This window comes from Monodelphis domestica, chromosome 4, assembly GCF_027887165.1.
Source record: "Monodelphis domestica isolate mMonDom1 chromosome 4, mMonDom1.pri, whole genome shotgun sequence".
Taxonomy (NCBI): domain Eukaryota; kingdom Metazoa; phylum Chordata; class Mammalia; order Didelphimorphia; family Didelphidae; genus Monodelphis; species Monodelphis domestica.
This window is the reverse complement of record NC_077230.1, coordinates 99,025,152-99,044,415: the sequence shown is the minus strand read 5'-3', so window position 1 is coordinate 99,044,415 and position 19,264 is coordinate 99,025,152. Positions and strand designations below refer to the sequence as shown.

Below are 19,264 nucleotides of genomic sequence, written 5' to 3'. Positions count from 1 at the left end.
TCTTTCTTTCTTTCCTTCTTCCTTCCTTCTTCTTTCTTTCTTTCTTTCTTTCTTTCTTTCTTTCTTTCTTTCTTTCTTTCTTTCTTTCTTTCTTCTTTCTTTCTTTCTTTCTTTCTTTCTTTCTTTCTTTCTTTCTTTCTTTCTTTCTTTCTTTCTTTCTTTCTTTCTTTCTTTCTTTCTTTCTTCCTCGTATCTATTCTCCAAAACTTAAACTGAAAGATTACCAATGAACACAGCTAGGTGGCACAGTGGGTTGAGCACCAGGCCTGGTAATGAAAGGTCCTGGGTTCAAATGTGACTTCAGACACTTACTAGCTAGATGACCCTGGGCAAATCACTTATCCACTTTTGCCTAACCTTTGTCACTCTTCTGTCTTAGAACAGATATTAAGAGCATAGGTAAGGGTTTAAAAGAAAGAAGGAAAGCAAAAAGACTATTGATAACAAATGTTGCTCCATTCCAACTTTAAGATCCTAATCCTAAAATCACTATACTCATCCCTGTGGGATGTGTTATTGATCTGGTAACAAGAAACAGTTTAGTAACATCAGGATGCCTCTTCTACAAAACACTATGGTTAACTTTTGTCCCTTTATCAGTTGTCAGGATATCTGATTATGTCCTCAAAGTTATGCTCTGGGAAGAGATCCACAGCAGCAATTTCACAATCAAGTTAATTTTTGCCAAAAGACCCAATAAAGGATTCTCTAAATTGATTTAATTTTATTCCTACTCCATTCCAAATTAGACTAGATGGGCTCTAGCCTCATCCCTAGTTTCATGGTTTTAAGCCAAATATTATATTTTAGTCACTGTAAAACAAGTTTGGAATGTGGCATTTACATACTGTTCATGTGAATAATTCTTTGTAATTGTTATATACGTGCAAAAGATATAGTAATAGCTTATTATTTTTTTAATAATCAAGAAAAATGCTGGACATAGTTTTCTATTCCCAGAATCCCTGCTACAGAGAGAGACAGACTGGTGGACAGCTTGAGATCAACAATTCTGAGCCCCAATAAGGTGAGGCAGATCCTGTGGTTGTGCTAAGGTCAATACCAAAATAGGGATCCCCCAGGAGCTGGAGTCCTCTAGGCTGCCAACTAGCTCAGGCTGAAAACTGAACTGGTCAAAGCTTCCAATTCAGTCAGCAGGGTCATCAGTTTCCACTACACGTCCAGCCTGAGTGAGATAAGGAGACCCAAAAAAGCAAAAAACAAAAACCAAAGAGTCATCTTCCTCACTGGGGGGGGGGGGGGGTAGAGGAATGCTGATGGGTGATTCATTCATTCATTCAACAAGAATAATTTGAGAATCCACTATGTATCCCTGTTATGAAATGCTGTTGTAGCAGCCATGGCTGGCTTCCTATTCTGACATCTGCTAACGAGACTTTTTCTGCCAGCAGGCTTTGGGGTGTAACAAAATAGAGACTCATATGCGAACACAGAAACAGAAAATACACAAACCTACAGAGAAATCTCTCAGAGTTGCAATGCCGCAGTACTTTCCTAGAGCTAAAAATACTTGGTCAGATATGCTGAGGCTTTCCAGTAAGAGGCCCAAGTTTTATGAATAACGGCACACATTAATCATTTTATATATATATGTAAAAAGGAAAGAAGTCTGAAATATTACTGGAACTAATATAAGTAGCAGCAGGTTGAAACTTTGGGCAAACAAGGAAGTTGTTAACTCCAAATCCCTCTTTCAAAATAGTGTGAGAATTAGATCCTGGGCTTTTAATGCCTTGAAAGGCTTAAATTGCATCACAGTGAATTAAAGGAGAACCTTTTAGATAGGATTAAAAAAGATTCTCTTCTTTTTTAAGAATCAGATGAACAATTACTTGCCTAAAATTGTTTTAAGTGTAAATCTATGGAGAAACAGGGATACGGACTAAATGGTTTCTAAAGATATCTTTTGACCCTTAAGCTCTAGCTATTACATTATATATATATATATATATATATATATATATATATATATATCATCCTTTGACATTTTGGTCTACTTAATTTTTTACAAAACGATTCTAAAACATTAACAAAAACAAATAAACACCCCACATAAAGGGTAAAATCTTGCATAAAGCTTTTATCAAGGTGAATTAATTAACAAATAAACAAGAAAGGAAAATGATTGTGTCCTGGGTCCCCTTCCAGATGTGTATGAAGTTCAACCATTTATTAGTTTGTCCTTATTTATATATTTTATTTATTGATATATTTTACATTTGTTTATATATAATTATATATTCTATATTTTAGTCAATGAGTGTGAGTGTATAGTTTGCATTCTGCAAAGTGAAATTTTTAGAATTCCATATTTTTTGTGTTCTTCATATTTATAATTTTTATTCAATGATGTTTTTCAACTTCCATAATATTCCATTACATCACTATGCCAGAGTTTATTCAGTCATTCTCCAAATGCTGGGTATATAGGTTGTTTCTATTTTTCTTCTATTAGAACCACAGACTTTTGGATTTGTAAGGGACCACAATAGTCAGGTGGTAGTAGTCTCTCAGTAACCGAGAATGACGATTGCGATTGTGTTTGTGCGTTTTCATCTATGGATAGATGAGTGTGCACGAAAACACTTGTGCGTAGTCCAACTCATACACACAAAAAAATCCTGATAATTATCATCCAGTCTCCACTTAAAGACTTCCAGTCAGAGTTTGAATACAGATTGAAATGTACTACTTTTCACATTATTTTATTCCTGTGTGTTTTTATTTGGGGGGTTTTGGTTTTATATGCATATTCCCTCACAGAGAGACAAATATGGAAATACTTTTTGCAAGTTCATACACATACAAGCCAGATCAAAATTTTTACCACCTAAGAGGAAAGGGAGGAAGGGAGATAATTTGAACCTTATTTTAGAAAACATATGCTTAAAATTGTTGTTACATGTAATTTGGAAAATAAAAAATATTTTTAAAAAATAATTCTAATTGGGAAAGTTCAATCTCTTCCAAGGGCAATCCATTTTCCTGTTGGACATCTCTAACTTTTAGGAAGTTTTAGGATGTTTTTCTTATATTAAGTCTAAATTTCCAACTTCTTCCCATTGTTCTAGTTTTGCATTCTAGAGTTTAAAAGAATAAATTTAAAAATAAATTCCATGACAACTCTAATGTTCCCTCTACATCTTTTCTTCTTTATATTGATAATTCCAAGTTCCTTTAACAGATTTTTATATGACATGGCCTTAAGGCCCTTCGTCATTCTGGATCTTTTCCTGTGTGCTTATATTGTTGCTTGACTTTTATTGAGCTTGCAGGCCATTTAAACTTCAGAAACTTTTTTGTATGAGCTGTCCTTTAACTATATGTCTCCCATTTGTATTTGTGAATACATGTAAAACCTTACATCAGTCCTTATTTTGTTTTATTTTATTAGATGAAGCTCAATATTATAAATCTTTAAAAATTCTGATCTTAACAAATGCCAAATAAAACCAGTTCTCCCCTATATAGTAGAATGGGGGAAAAGAAGATTGCATATGAAACTTTAAGACTCTTGAATACAGTTGACTTTTCAAGTATATATTAGATTCAATATGTTACTTTCAAAGATGTTCTGAGACCTGTGATTCCTCCTAGCCTTTTGTTCTCCTCTGTGAATTTTTTAAAAATCTTGTAATGTTCCTCTTTTCTTTCTTTCTTTTGGCAGACTTATCCTTACCTTTAATCCTTTCTACTTGTCTCTCCCACCTCAATTGGAAAAAAAGAAAAACAAAACCCCATTAAAATAGGCATCATACTGTTGAGGAGTTGGAGTTGTGAACTGATTTAACCATTCTGGAGAGCAATTTGGAACTATGACCTGGTGCTATAAAACTGTGTATACCCTTTGATCTAACAATATCACCACTATAGGCCTATACTCCAAAGGGATTTTTTTAAAAAGGAAAAAGTTTCCATGTGTATGAAAATATTTATAACACTTTTTTTCGTGGTGGAATAGAATTAAAAATTGAAGGGATGTCCAACAATTGGAGAATGTCCAAACAAGTTATAGTACAGGGTTGTAATGGGATACTATTGTTCTATGAGAAAATATGAATAAGGTGATTTCAAAAAAACCTGGAAAGATTGACATGAACTGATGCAAAGTGAATGAGTAGAATCAATAGAACATTGTATACAGTAACAGCAATATTATTAAATGAACAACTGTGAATGACTTAGCTATTTTCAGAAATATACTAATGTAAGACAATTCCAAAGGACTCATGAAGAAAAATGCCATTCACTGCCAGAGAAAGAACTGATGGAGTCTAAATGCAGATGGAAGCATACCATTTTTCACTTTATTTTCTTCATCAGTTTCTTTTTTTTTTGGTGATATGTCTTCTTCTGCAACATGATAAATATGGAAATTTCTATTGCATGTAGCAAATATATAACCTGCACTAAATTGCTTATCATCTCTATGAAGGGGAATGGGAAATGAGAGAATGTGGAACTCAAAATGTGAGAAAATAAATGTCAAAAATTGTTCCTATGTATAATTGAGAAAAATTAAAAATACTAAAAAACCAAATATGCATATTCAGGCAAAATAAATTCTCATATTAGCTGAGATTTGATGTGTCATTCTGCAATTTGAATTAATCACCTCTTTTTCAGGAGGTGGGTAAAATGCCCCATTATAAGTCACAGTTGATCCTTGCATTCATCAGAGTTGTTGGATCTTTCCAAGTTGTCTCTAGTGTTGTTATTAAATAGATGGCTCTCCTGCTTATGCATCACCTGGTTCATTGTACTGTGCATCAATTCAGTTATCTTTTCTCAGGTTTTTTTGAAACCATCCCTTCTCTCATTTCTTACACCACAAAGTATTCCATTACATTTCACAGTTTGTTTAGCCATTCCCCAACTGATGGGCACCCCATTAGTTTTCAGTTCTTTATTATAAAAAAGTGCTGATGTAAATATTTTGGTGCATGTAGATCCTTTCCTTTCTCTTTGATTTCTTTAGTAAACAGGAAGAATTGGTTCAAAGCATATGCATAGTTCAGTGATGTGAGTATAGTTCCAAATTGCTCTCCATATTGGCTGGACCAATTCACAGTTCCATTAACAATGAATTAATATGTCTGCATTCCAGCAATTGTCACTTTGTGTTTATGTTATCTTTGTCAACCTAATGGGTATAGGGAGGAATCTCAATGTATTTAGGACTCTGGGGGATGTCATCTAATGTTTTAGCTATCCTTAGAAGTTTTGACTTTAACAAAAAGGAAAGCTATGAATATTCTTGTACTGATTGGTACAAAAAGATTTTATGGATAAAGTTCTATCAGCATAATCACAGGGAGAAAGGTTTGATCAGTTTTGTGAGTTTTAAGACATATTGTTATGCTATTTTCCAGAATGTTTCTAATAGTCTGAAGTTCCATCAAAGATATATCAGTGAATATTTTCTCCTTTTTATCTACTTTAGGAGAACTGGCTCTTATTTCAAATTATCTCAAATTCTGTGCTAAATTAATCCAAAGGTATTGTTATTACATTTGGTGATTCAGGCTCCCACTGTTTTACAGCGATAGTAATGCTCTATTTGTCTGTATAAATCTCCCCTACTCAAACAGTGAGGTACAGGAAATAATGAGCATCTGGCTTCTGGTCTGCTGCCATACTTGACAACCTTCATTAATCTTTGAAATTCTAACTTGTTTTTCCTTAATAAGAATGAGTTACCCTAAATTACAAAGAGGTGTGAGATAAAGTGGATTATAATCTAAACACAGAATTACAGTATCTAAGAATTGGAAGGACACTCTATATCCACAGTAGAATATTCTCTACAACAGTCACAGTAGAATATTCTCTACAACATTCCTAATCATTCAACCTCTATTAAGGGGTGTCAAGTTGCAAAAGCTTTAGTATTTCCTGGGGCAGCTCATTCTATTGAGAAAATCTTTGTTAGGATATTCTTTATGTTGAGCTGAAATTAGGTTTAAATTTAACTTTTTTTAAAAAATAGTTGTTCCTAATATAGCCCTTTAGGGCCAAATAGCAGCTAGTGCAGTGGATAGAGTACTGGGGCAGGAGTCAGAAAGATTCATCTTCCTGATTCAAATCTGGGCTCAAAAACATAAGAGCTGTGTGACCCTGGGCAAGTCACTTAACTCTATTTGCTTGTTTCCTCATTAAAATGAGCTGCAGAAGGAAGGGGCAAACAACTCCTGTATCTTTGCCAAAAACAAACAAACAAACAAACAAACAAACAAATGGGATCATAGAAAGTCAGACATGATTAAAAAACAAGTACTTAGCACAATGCCTGGCACAGAGTAAGTCCATGATAAATGTTTGTTTCCTCCCTTCCCTGAACAGAATATACAAATGTAGGCAATTATTTAGAGCAAAAAGCTATTGTATTTGTGGCAGAGAGAAGTATAAAACAAAATCATATACTTTTGAAGTTTATAAAGCTGAAGACATTGGATTAGATTATGTCTAAAGATCCTTCTATAACCAAAAGAACCTCAGAACCAAGACATTCTAGCTAATCTCACATATCCTTCAGCAAGGCTGTAGGTGCTTTGGAATGAGGAAAAGGAGAGGGGAAAGAAGCAACTGACTTGAACTTGGGAGTCTAGGCAGGGATAAATCAGAACTAAAAAATGAATGAAAAAAGGAAGTAGAAAACTGATTGAATATTGACTAATTTTAGCCTGATGGGATTATGTAAATATCTAGAAAAGACCAAGTATGTCCTGAGAGGATCTTCTTCTTTCGGCAGCAGGATTGCTGTTTCAAAGTTTAAGACAAAATGGCAATGGTGGAAATATATTTTTATTTTTATAAGAAATACATTTATTTTAATATATTCAATTAAAATGTGTTACATTTGTAAGAGGGAAGTTGGTCCCTGACTAATTTATTCTCCCTATTCTCATTGCCAGGATTTAATCACAGATGTTGAGATTTTTATGTAGTAAGGAAGTATTGAGCCTTTTTGAAATGTGGATATTTTCCTTTGATAAAATCAAAGAGGGAACACCATTAGCAAGATAAAAGTTGGTGAGGCACCTTAAGGTCTTTAAAAATCAACGTTTGCTAGATTTGGTACAGTTTGATATAATTGGTTAGTTCAGATCAGTCCATTCCAGAGGCCATGTTATTATGTAGGTGTCTCTTTACCTATGTCAGAAGGTGGTAGGAGGAAGAGAATTTTCATTCTTCTTCTCCTCCTATACCCACTGACCATTGAATCTACTCAATAAGAGACTAGCATGGAACAGAGACACAGAAAATAGATATTGATATGCAGAGGTAGCACTCAAGATGATTCAAGAAATAGGATCTCTTGGAGTGGAAAAAAAGTCATCTATGAGCTCAAGAGAGTGCTAACCTTGGCAACCAAAATTCAAGATATAGAAAAGAACAGACCATGAGAAACCAAGCTGAACACCCATCCTAAAAGGGACCTTGTGACTGGAGTGGTGTTTGGTGCAAGTGCTTCATGAAGATTCAGTGGGTGACCTCATACAATCAAATGCAAAGCCTATGACCCTGTAATCTTATATGGAAATAGAATATAAGAGAGCTTTCTATCTCACAGTAAAATTTTTATTAACATCTTTGCTGAAAAAGATGGCAAAAGACAGGAATAATTAATGTTGGGGGAATTGTGGAAAGACAGGCATACTAATGCATTGCTAGTGGAACAGTCATTCTAGAAATCAATTTGGAATTAGGAAATCCCTAAATCCTAATTTCAATAGGAAATTGGAAATAGGTAATTAAGAGGCTAAAATGTCCATACCTATTAATCCAGAGATTATACTGCTAGGAATTTGCCCCAAGGAGATCATTTTCAAAAACAATGTGAACCTTATAAGATAAAATTCTTTTGCTGTTTAGTCATTTTTTAGTCATGATCAACTCTTCATGACCACATTTGGAGTTTTCTTAGCAAAGATACTAGAGGTTTGCCATTTCCTTCTTTGGCTTATTTTCCAGATGAACAAACTGAGACAAATAAGGCAAGTGACTTACCAGGATCACACACCTAGTAATAAGCATTTAAGAGTGGATTTGAACATAGGTCTTCTTAATGCTAAACCCACATCTCTAGCCACTGCATCACTTAATTGCTTTCTAAAATACTTTTAATAGCATTTTTTTGTGGTAGCAAAGAAATGGAAACATCAGGTACCTACTGATGCAGGAATTGCTAAACAAATTGAATGCAGTGGAGTTTTTTGGTGAAATAAGAAACAAGAAATATCTTGAGTATGAAGAAGTGTGGGAAGTCTGACATAAATGGATGCAAGGTAAAGTAGGGGCAAGAATACAATTTATATAATGCCTAAATCAGTGAAAATGGAAAGAACAACTACATAGTAGGTGTTACATAGAACAACTGAAAGTGAATTACAAAATTACAAGTTTAATGAACTTACTGATTTTATTAAATATGCTTCTCTTTTTTTCATTTTTCTCTTGAAAATTATTATAAATCATGATTCTCTCAGACTGGAAAGGGGAAGGAGAGAGGGGATAATTTAGCCCCCCAAATTAATAAAGTTTATTTTTAAAAAATATTTTGCTGGTATTTTAGTACACTATTACAATTACTGATGCAAGATAATATGTATAAAATAAATTGAAAGAGTTAGAATGGGCAAAAAGAAAATAAAACTATCTCTTATGGCAAATGAAATGATGGTACATATGGAAAATCCTAGAGATTCAACTAAAAGGTTAATTGAAACTATCAATAATTATAGCAAAGTAGTAAGATATAAAATAAACCTACATAAATTATCGGTATTTTTACATATTATTAACAAAGTCCTACAAAAAGATATAGGTATTACATTTAAAATAAGCACAAAGTAGAATAAAATAACCGGGAATATATCTGCCAAAAACAAATCCAGGAACATAAACATAATTATAAAATACTTTTTACACAAATAAGGTCAGATGCAGATAAATAGAGAAATAGTAATTGTCCATGGATGGGGAGAACCAATAATTAAAATGATAACCCTACCTAAACCAATCAGTTCCAACCAAATCAAGTTACCAAAAAATTTTCTTATTGAGGTAGAAAAATAATAACAAAATTCATCTTGAAGAATAAAAGATCAACAATAAAAGAATTAATTTTAGAAATGTAAAGGAAGGACATTTACCAATATGAGTTCCAAATTATATTATAAAGCAGTAATTATCAAAACTGTCTGGTACACACTAAGAAATAAAAAGGTAGATCAGTGGAACAGGACAGACATACAACAAACAGTACTAAAAGATTATAGTAAATCTTGTATTTGACAAAAGCATAGATTCAGGTTTGGAGGATAGGAAATCATTATGGTAAAAATTGCTGAACTGGATAGTAGTTTGTCAGAAACTAAGGTATAGATGACTCTCTTACACTTATCGCTGAGATAAGATCCAAAAGGATATATGATCTAGACATAAAAAGAGATACCATAAAAAAAATTGGAAGAACTGGGAACATATTTCCTATCAGATTTATAGATGAGAGGAATTTATGAGCAAACCAAGTGACAGCATTGTGAGATGGAAATCAGATAATTTTGAGCATATTAAATGTAAAAGTGCTTGTATAAATAAGGCGGAAGTTGCCAGGATGAGAAGGAAAGTAGAATTTTTTGGAAAAATTTTAGATGGCCTCTTAGGTAAAGGTATCATATAGAAAATAAAGAGAGAATTTTGTCAAATTTATAAGAATGGCCATCACCCAACTGAATAAAGGAATATATTGCACGTAATAATGCCTAAACGTTGTAAAGCACTTGGCATTAGAAAGATTCCAGGCTTAGTCATTTATCCACTGCACCACCATTTATCTCCTGTTCCTGTTTTTGACCACTTACATATTGGGAAATGGATCTTAGTCTTACATATTTTTGCCAACTCTATAGATTTTGAATGTCAAACTTTCTATTAGTTCTCACTTGATCTTCACAATATGAAGGAAATGAATCTTGTGTTGACTTATTCAATAAATATTTCTGAAATACCCTCTATTCAAGACATTCTGCTGGGCTCTAAAAGAAATGCACATTTAGACAAGAGAGTGTCCTTACCTGTAAAAGCTTCCCATCTAGTAGCAGAATGTACACCATTTATTAAAACACAAGATATAATATAATAGGGCAGCTGGGTCTCAAGTAGGAGGGTCTGTGTTCCAATTTGGCCTCAGACGTTTACCAGCTGTGTGACCCAGAGGTATTTCCTTATGTCTAAAACAAGCTAGAGAAGGAAATGGAAGTCCACTCCAGTATCTTTTTCCAAGAAAACTCCATTGGGGTCATGAAGAGTCAGACACAACTGAAATGCCTGAACAACAACAACAACAAATAAAATACTAAATATTATATATATATATATTTATTATATACAATTATATCAATAATTGTATATAATATATAATCTTATATAATATATTCTATAAGAAAGGCCCCAAAGAGGTGTTATACGATTTTATAAGAGGAAGTGATCACTTTTAAACAGGAGTGATTAAGATAAGCTTTTCTCACAGATGATGTGGAATTTATATGGGTCTTGAATCTTCAACAGAACTGGGCAATGCTTCATACTGCACCACTAGAACTGCTTAAACTAAACACTTTGGCAACCTATCTTACTAATAAGATTTTGTCTGTAGTCTAACATTCTTTATATTTTATTTTTTTCTGATTTTTACAGAGTTTGAAAATGTTCTACTTTGATTATTTATAACTTATGTATCTTCTTTCAAAAACCTATTTGTTCATTAGGAAGATAATGAGCACTTATAGGAGGGCAGCTATAGCTCAGTGGTTAAGAGCACTGGACCTGAGTCAGGAAGACCTAAGTTTAAATCCAGTCCCAGACACTTCCTACTTGTGTCCTTGGGCAAGTCTCTTAACCTTTGATGGCCTGACAAAATGAATCCACTGGAGAAGGAAATGGCAAACCATTCCAGTATGCTTACCAAGAAAACCCTATGGATAGCTATGGGCGTGGAATCATGACTAAACAACAACAAAAGCATTTATATAGTTTCTACGATGCACCAGGTTCTGTGTAAAGTGCTTTTTACCAATATTATTTCATTCGATCTTTATACCTTATATGATACTATTACCCTAATTTTACAGTCAAGGAAATCAAGGCAAATGGAGGTTAAGTAACTTGTCCAGAATCACACAGCTAGTAAGTATCTGAAGCCAGATTTGCATTCAGATCTTCCCAATTCCATACCAGTGCTCTACTCAGGCACTGCTACTTCTACTTCCTACTCTTTGACCACTAACATTGAGAAATGGATCTTACTCTTGCAACTCTTTATCAGCTATTTATAGATTTTTAGATATTAAATTTTAGGAAAAATGTTTATTTCAACCATGCTTTTCCTTTAAACTGTCCTTTCTTATTCTAGATCTATTGCTTTTTATTGTGCAAAAACTTTTTTATATGATCAATATTCATCCAACTTGAGTCATATAGCATATTCCATTCTAAGTACTTCATCGCTTCACAACTGGAAGAACTAAAGCATTTCATTATTCTTCCTTTATATTGTCTTTTAAAAAAGAATATGAAATCATGATGCCTTTGGAATTTATTTCTGTGTATATGGAGGGATGCAGTTTGTTCTAAACTCAACTTTTGCCATGATGCTAATATATTTGGGAAAATATATTTCTAGATATTATTTTCAAAATGTGATAAGAACAGAAAATGCAAAAGAAAGAAGAAAGTATAGTAGTAGTGTCCAGCATCCCCACTAGAATAATATTTTTCAGATTCCTTAAAAATCCAAATCATATTCCAGAATGGGTTCAGATAGAAGAGAAAAATGATTCTCCCATTGCCAAAGAGAATAAAAAACCAAACAAAAAACCTCTCAGTAAGAAGAAATTAATTGCTAGAAGATATATAGGTATCATCCTTTTCCTTTGCAGTTCACTTTGGTATCTAACTAAATAATAAGTTCCATTAAGTGGGTAATCTGAATTAAAGGTCATTTGAAAGTGATTAGATAGGGTCATAATAACTGGAGCAAAATTCCCCAAAATCATATTAGAGAACCCCAGTAAGTAGTCACCTTGAGATGAGGCCAATAACTATATTCTTATCTATAGATCTGAAGTGTGGAAGAAAGCAGCTATAATCTGGGATAAAAGGTAACAAGGAAATTTAGCAATACATTTTTAGCAGAGGAACTAAAAATTAATTTCCTTAGTTCTAACAGACTTTAATTTACTGTGTTTATGGAAAATTTTGCAGCTATACCTACTAATGTAATATTTCTCTGGTCTTGGCACTATTTATATAGCCTGAGGCTAGTTTGAAAATGAAATTATAATTGTGGATATAGTGATTTAATGACTTCCAGAATACCTAATAATGTCTACTTCAGATGATCAAATTTATCAGTCTCTCTAGAAAAAAATGGAAGGGTCACCCAAAGTGGCCTAATCTATTTTTGTTTCCAGACCCAACTGTTAATGCTTGCTAATTCCATAAACTGATTGGAGTTGACTTACTGGTGAAGCAAGAATAGTTCTTATTTTGTGAATGGAATGATGGTCATATAAATATGGTACTTATGCTAGATTCTATAATAATGTCTCATTTGCACAGAGTATTTTACAATTTATAAAGCAAACAGGGAAAATATTATGCCCATGACATATAGCCAGTAAGTGGTGGAGCAAAGCCTTAAATCAAGAACTTCTGCTCGCAGGGCTCTTTCTATTATAACAGGTTTGTCCCCTCTTAATTAAAATACTTAAGCTCAAAAATCAAATTTAAGTATTCCCCAAGGTAGCTCCTCAACCTTCTTAGAATTGGGGAAGATAAAATGAACTCTTCTAAATAAAATATTTCCAGTATGCTGACCAACCCATCGGTAAATTCATTTATTTGTCCTTTGAAGAAAATCATTATTCTGCAGGCATAAATGGTCATAAAAAAACTGTCTAAAGCATGTGATTCAGTGGCATTCCTCAATCCCTCCTCCCCCACCATATAGTCACATTCTAATAAAACTCTTAGCTTTTTTTTTCAAGGACAGTGATGAGAAGTCACATATTGATTGCAAAATGGAGTTTGGTGTAATGATTCTTCATTCACATAAATATAAAAATAGATAAAGAAATGCTCTACAAAACAGTGCTATTCTGAAGTAGGAGATTCCTAATAGTTATGAGACTAAGTAGAAGACATTGGAAGATCTTAAGATTTTCATTCCATATTTAGAAATTAACTACATGATACAATAGTGGTCTAAATTAAATAAGTGCTCCTATGAAATAGCATATGTTGCTCCATGTGGAAGGCAAGCCTGTGTCAATTAGAATTAATCGAAATAACATTGGTTTTAAGGAGCACATTTAAAGATGATTTAAGCAGTTTTTAGCAAGAGATGAAAAAAATTTAAAGGAAACAAAAATGCAGTCATCATAAAAATAATTTTGGTGCTATGAACATATATTTTCAATTACCAGTATTAAGTTACTGTCTTTGCCAAATTTTCTTTATAGTAATTGGTTTTCTAAGATTACCTGGCCCTATGTCAAAATTTATAGGGATCTTCCCTTTTTACTTAACTTTAGGAATTTGAGAGGGGCAGAGAAACAAAATCAGTTTCAAGCTTTGATCTCCTTTTGTTTCTAAACTTAAATTGGTAGAAATGCCTTTGGTTCAATATAATACCAGACATTTCTCTTCATAGGCTCTAAAATTGGGAGATAGCTGAATGTGAAATGAATTATTTTACATAACATGTAAACATGTATCATGAACATAAGTGTGAAAAAATAACTGTTACAAAATAAAATGTCAAATATGCTATAAAAGTGTTTATGAAATTTGTGACTTGAAAACTACTAACATGGCACATGTGAAAAATTTTATTCTATTATTAATAAGATTCACAATTAATCACATTAGTATCATTTAACTTATCACCTCCTTGAAGTATCTCTTCAGGAAATAGGTACATAAACATATAAAGATTGTGTTTCTGCATTATATTAGCCTTCGTTTTGGACAATTTACTATGGAAATGTAATACAAGTGGCAAAAGGTGATGAGAACAGACAGGAAATGAAGTCAGACACTGATTACAAATTAGAATCATTTCAGCACCATGGACACAAGCAACACATCCATCAAAGCCTTTTCCCACAGAATACAGAAAGGAACAGAAGCCCAAATCTCCAAAGACATGTAGCTTAGACATAGCTAGTTAAATTTGAGGCTGGGAACATCTTATCTACTTCTCTAGCCTGCTGATTCCTTATTGTGTAGCCTGAATTTAGAGTACAATATGGGTCCTCCAGTGCTCCCCAAAATGGTCACTATGCACTTATTACTCATTAAAATATGAAAGCTTATATGAAGAGATAATTCTAATCCTGCTTGAGGAAGAAAGATGACTAGGCAAAAATAAATTCCACCAAATTTTCAATTCCCTGTATAAATTACAATAAGCATACAAACTCCCCCCACCTTTTTCCTATAGAATTGCCTGCAAAGATCTGTTCTTTGAAGTGCTGACAAGCTTTGTTTCTAATTATTGAGTTTATTCAGTTCTGCTTTCATGGCCCAGAGATCCCTATGTAGATATCTACATATGAATCTTAAAAGGGTGGAAAGGGTTAATAAAAATATCTCTTAGAGGTCAGCATGTAAAGTGATTCCCAATGGATATTAAATTCTCAGTAACAGTTGTAAGATAACAGACACTTTTTAGTATTTTTAGCTGGCCATTGTGTAAGTGAAACAAATACACACATACTTATTTATCTGCACATGAATGTATGAATTATGGGCTAATTGGGAATAGTGAGATGTGAAATAAGACCTGTTCCTAGAGACCTAGGTAAAGTGTTATCCCAATTCCTGACTTCCCTTAGATTTTCTTATCTTTCTCCTTGACTGTCCTACTTTCCTCCTTTCTTCTCTTTTCCCCCTCCACTTAGTCACCTCTCCAAGCTCGTAAATACAATTGTAAATACTGGCATCCCTGTATAGAACTAGCAGTAAAATTCAGAGAAGAGCTATAATATACTGCCTTCTTCTCCATGCCAGGGGAAAAACAGGCAACAGCCATACTGTTGGACTCCTTGCTTTTGATAGGAAAGGAAAGGAAAAAGGAAAAAAGAATACTAAAATATTTTATCAGTTTTGCCTTTTCAAAAATCCAGAACCAAGGTAGATTAAAATGCAGATGAAGAGATGGAGAATGGGAAAGAAAACCTCTAAATCCATGATTCCACAGGTCACTGATCACCACTGAAAAGAAACTAAATCTCTTTGGGGCTCTTGTAACCCCCAACCCTACCATCCTAATTTCATAGGGAAAAATATTGGTTCCCCAATTATTTAATTCAACATACTTTTCAGATAGCTCTAGTCAAGTATTTAATGAAAACGGTGGAGGAGAGATTCTCTTCCCTGGGGGAAAAGAGTATTTCTCATTCTCTTCCCAGTTTACAGAGACACTAATGCTGGAAAGCAAAGGATTTAAATGTCCTCTTTTAGCCCCGGTTTCTCTTGCCCTTCCAAATATCCACAGGAGGGGATAGGGAAAGAGGGGGCAGGAAAAGAGGATGAGAGTGGCTGGCACAGAAACAAACACAGGTATGAGAGGATAATAAGAACATAGTTCCTCTGTGTTGTATAAAAGGCCAGAGAAAGCTGGAATCCAGGAAGCTGAAGCTTTTACCTGCCTCTTCTTGCGAGGGAAAGAATAGATCTTTCTGCTCCTTTGCTGAAGTCTGGAAGTTATTGCCTTCGGACGAGGATGGAAAAACTGAAGTATCAGAACTGAGGACAGGAGGTCTGGGTGAAGGTGTTTGCCAATGTTTCCATTTCCCTCCGACTGGGAGAGTTAAAAAAAATAATAAACAGGAAAATAAACAGAAGCCGAGAATCCCTTCTGATTCACAATCTGCTGGGCAGCTGCTTGGAGCTCAGTGCATCCTATAGAAGAGAAAGCTGCCACAGCAGCAGCGATCTGGGGCGCTAACCCTACAGGCTCCTTCCTCCTCACTTTCCAGATGTCACGCCTGAAAAGGACGAGGGGGGAGGGGCAGGGGAAGACGAGAAGAAAAGGCCACAGTAAAAAAAAAAAAAGCCCTGAGTGGGGAATTAAAGGAAGAATAGTGGAGCATGCGCATCCAGCACGCTACCAAAAAAAAAAAAAAACGGGAGCTTTGAGGTGGGGGAGTCCAAGGGACGAACTATTGCTTCGAATCCCTCTCTGATCCCCTGAATGCTTGAACTATCTTGGACTTTTTTGTTTTTATAGTTATTTGAAAATTTTATATACCAAAGAAATTATTTTCTGGTTTCATTTAAAAATCACCTTCTCTGAAGGTCAATTTTTTTGTTTACGTTTGGAGAGAGTAAACTGAGTCATACATACAGGTAGGTTGTTTCGGGTTGTTTTGAAAGTGTCATTCTAAGGTAGGGTATTTTCCCCACACACACCCCCCCCCCCATCATTCAGTTATAACTATCTTAGTCAATTTCTAAGTTTTAAAAAAATATTTTCTATTTCCAAAAATGATCCCTAATATCTGCATATCATATAATTGAAAAACTTAAAAGGACTTCTGAGTACCTAAAGTCCAATTCCCTCCTTTACAGGTGCAACAATTTAAAATTATCACTTCCTTGGTTTGTAATGGGTTAATTTTCAAGAGGAATGGCTACTTGGTGGCTATTTCTAAAAAATAATCTAAAAATGTCTTGAAATTGATAAATATAATAGAGTTAGTAGTCATTATAATCACCTTAAATCCTTAGTTTCAATCTTATCTTCATCCATTGACGTCCATTTTTCAGCCCTGTTAAAACAAAGAGACTGGTCTGATCAGATCTCCCCTTCCCCCACAAGACTGGAATTTAGATAAACTTTGCAAAGTTTATATATTTTGTATTTTTCTTCTGACTGCTATAGTAAAGGTAATTTTTTTAGGGGGAAGGTAATATGAGATGAATTATCACTTGAAGTACTTTTGTGTTTTTTTTTCATTGCTGTAGTAGTAAATAATTCCTATCTATATTTAGTTGGAAAAATACAAAATATGTTTAGATTCACTGCAAACCTGCTGGAGTATCCCTTTGTAAGGAGAATTGATATCTGTATAAAAGAGGACTTATACTAAAGACTAATGTGTTTAAGCACTAAACTGTTAAGTTCCCCCATATTAGTTTCCTGGATACAGTAAATATTTTCTGCTAAAGGTTTTGCCCCATCTATTGGGGAATGACTGAACAAATTGTGGTAGTGATGGTGCTGAAAGGATTAATGAACTGGAGGGATTCCATGTGAACTGGAAAGACCTCCAGGAATTGATGCAGAGTGAAAGGAGCAGAACCAGGAGAACATTGTACACAGAAACTGAAACACTGTGACACAATCAAATGTAATGGACTTTTCTACTAATAGCAGTGCAATTGCCCAGGACAATCCAGACGAATTTATGAGAAAGAACGCTATTCATATCCAGATAAAGAACTGTGGGAACAGAAACATAGAAGAAAAAACATATGATTGAGCAAGTGTTTCTATGGGGATAAGATTAGGGTTTTGATGGTAAAAGATCACTCCACTACAAATATGAATAACATGGAAATGGGTTTTGAACAAAGATACTTGTCTAACCCAGCGAAACTGCTTTTAGCTCCAGCAGTGGGGAGGGAGGGGGTGGTAGAATCATGAATCATGTAAGCATGGAAAAATATTCTAAATACAAAAAATAAATTAAAAAAAGAATTTGCCCCAAAATGTATTCATTTGTCCCCAAAATATTTTTGCTTCTGTTAAACACCTCCCCCAACACTATTTCCAAAACATATTTTTATAAATGGTTCCATAGGGAGACAGACTTTATGCAAATACTTGTCATTTTTCTGAACCCAACTTTGGTTAGGTTCATATATCTATATCTATATCTATAGGTCTATAAATCCAACTAAATATAGATAGGAATTATTTACTACTACAGCAATTAAAAAAAAACACAAAAGCACTTCAAGTGATAATTCATCTCATATTACCTTCCTCCTAAAAAATTACCTTTACTATAGCAGTCAGAAGAAAAATACAAAATATATGTGGCATTGTGAATGTAGCAACCCTTCTGGGAAACCTCTCCAACTTGGCACTGACTGACTGATAGGTTAGGTCAGAGAGCTATGTCTAGGTTTTAGAACATACTCTGGATAGCCTAAAACTATATCTTATAAACCTACCTTTAATAATCATCTAATAGACTCAATAAGCTCAAAGCAGAGGCGTTTACTAAAATGTCATGGTAAAAGCAATGGTTATGTAATATTTTTCATGAAAGACCTTCCATTCTCTTTTAATGGTGTTTTTATGCTGCCTTGGACACTGGGTGTCTGCTGGGTGGGTTGCTGAGTTGGGCTCAATGGGTCACCTTTGTCTAAGGGTTAGCTCCCATCTGGAAAGTCTAATTCTTCTCTGAAGCTATAGTTGGCCATTTTCGTTGATGCCAAGAGTCTTACCTCTTGAAGTTGCTTTTATATTGCACTGTTTGATTCAACTCTTTTCAGTAACTCAGCTGTGTTTCAGCTGTCACTGGAACTCTCAAGATAATGTACATCTCTGCTTCTTTCTTGATTCAGTGTCTTTAATTGCTGAAAATGAAGAGTGGAAAGTGAAGGAGAGAAAATCCTCTCCTCTCCTCCTTCCACTCTCTTCCTTCTTATACAAGTATACCACCTAATATAAGCTGTTCCATTTCTTAACATGATCAACTCCCTGGACTGTCAAGGATGCCAAGTCTAGCTTTTTAAAGACTGCTAAGGGCATAGTCAATCTGTAGTAAACCAATGCCAAACTTCCCTTCTATTTCAATTAAAGAAATTTCCTCATGTAGTACAAGTATATGAATATCCCTTAGTTATACTATCAGCTTACTAGAGGGTTGATGGCTAGGTGGTACAGTGAATAGAGTTCTGGATCTGGAGTCAGGAAGCTCATCTACTTGAGTTTAAATCTGGCCTCAGACACTTGCTAGCTGTGTGACTCTGGGCACCTAATCCTATTTGCCTCAGTTTGCTTATGTGTAAAATGAGCTGGAGAAGGAAATTATAAACCAATCTAGTCTCTTTGCCAAGAATTCCAAATGGGGTCAAGAAGAGTCAGACATGACTAACAACAACAACAACAACAAAAGCTAGAGAGTTGGGGGACATATTCTCTTCCCTAACACATGAA

General features: G+C 34.3%; 1 protein-coding gene across 2 annotated transcripts in view; it reads right to left on the bottom strand.

Annotated features, from left to right (window-relative positions):
• SLC35G2 (solute carrier family 35 member G2) overlaps positions 1 to 19,264 on the bottom strand; it is a 175,585-nt gene that overhangs the window by 47,847 nt on the left and 108,474 nt on the right. Inside the window, exons 1-3 of one of the 2 annotated variants that reach the window (XM_007493916.3) lie at positions 18,550 to 18,679; positions 16,809 to 16,862; positions 15,737 to 15,892 (exon numbers count right to left, since the gene is read on the bottom strand). The gene's annotated coding sequence lies outside the window, so the exon portion shown is untranslated. Of the gene's footprint in view, positions 1 to 15,736; positions 15,893 to 16,808; positions 16,863 to 18,549; positions 18,680 to 19,264 lie in introns of those variants that run through there. The other variant, XM_056793660.1, reaches the window with a different exon arrangement.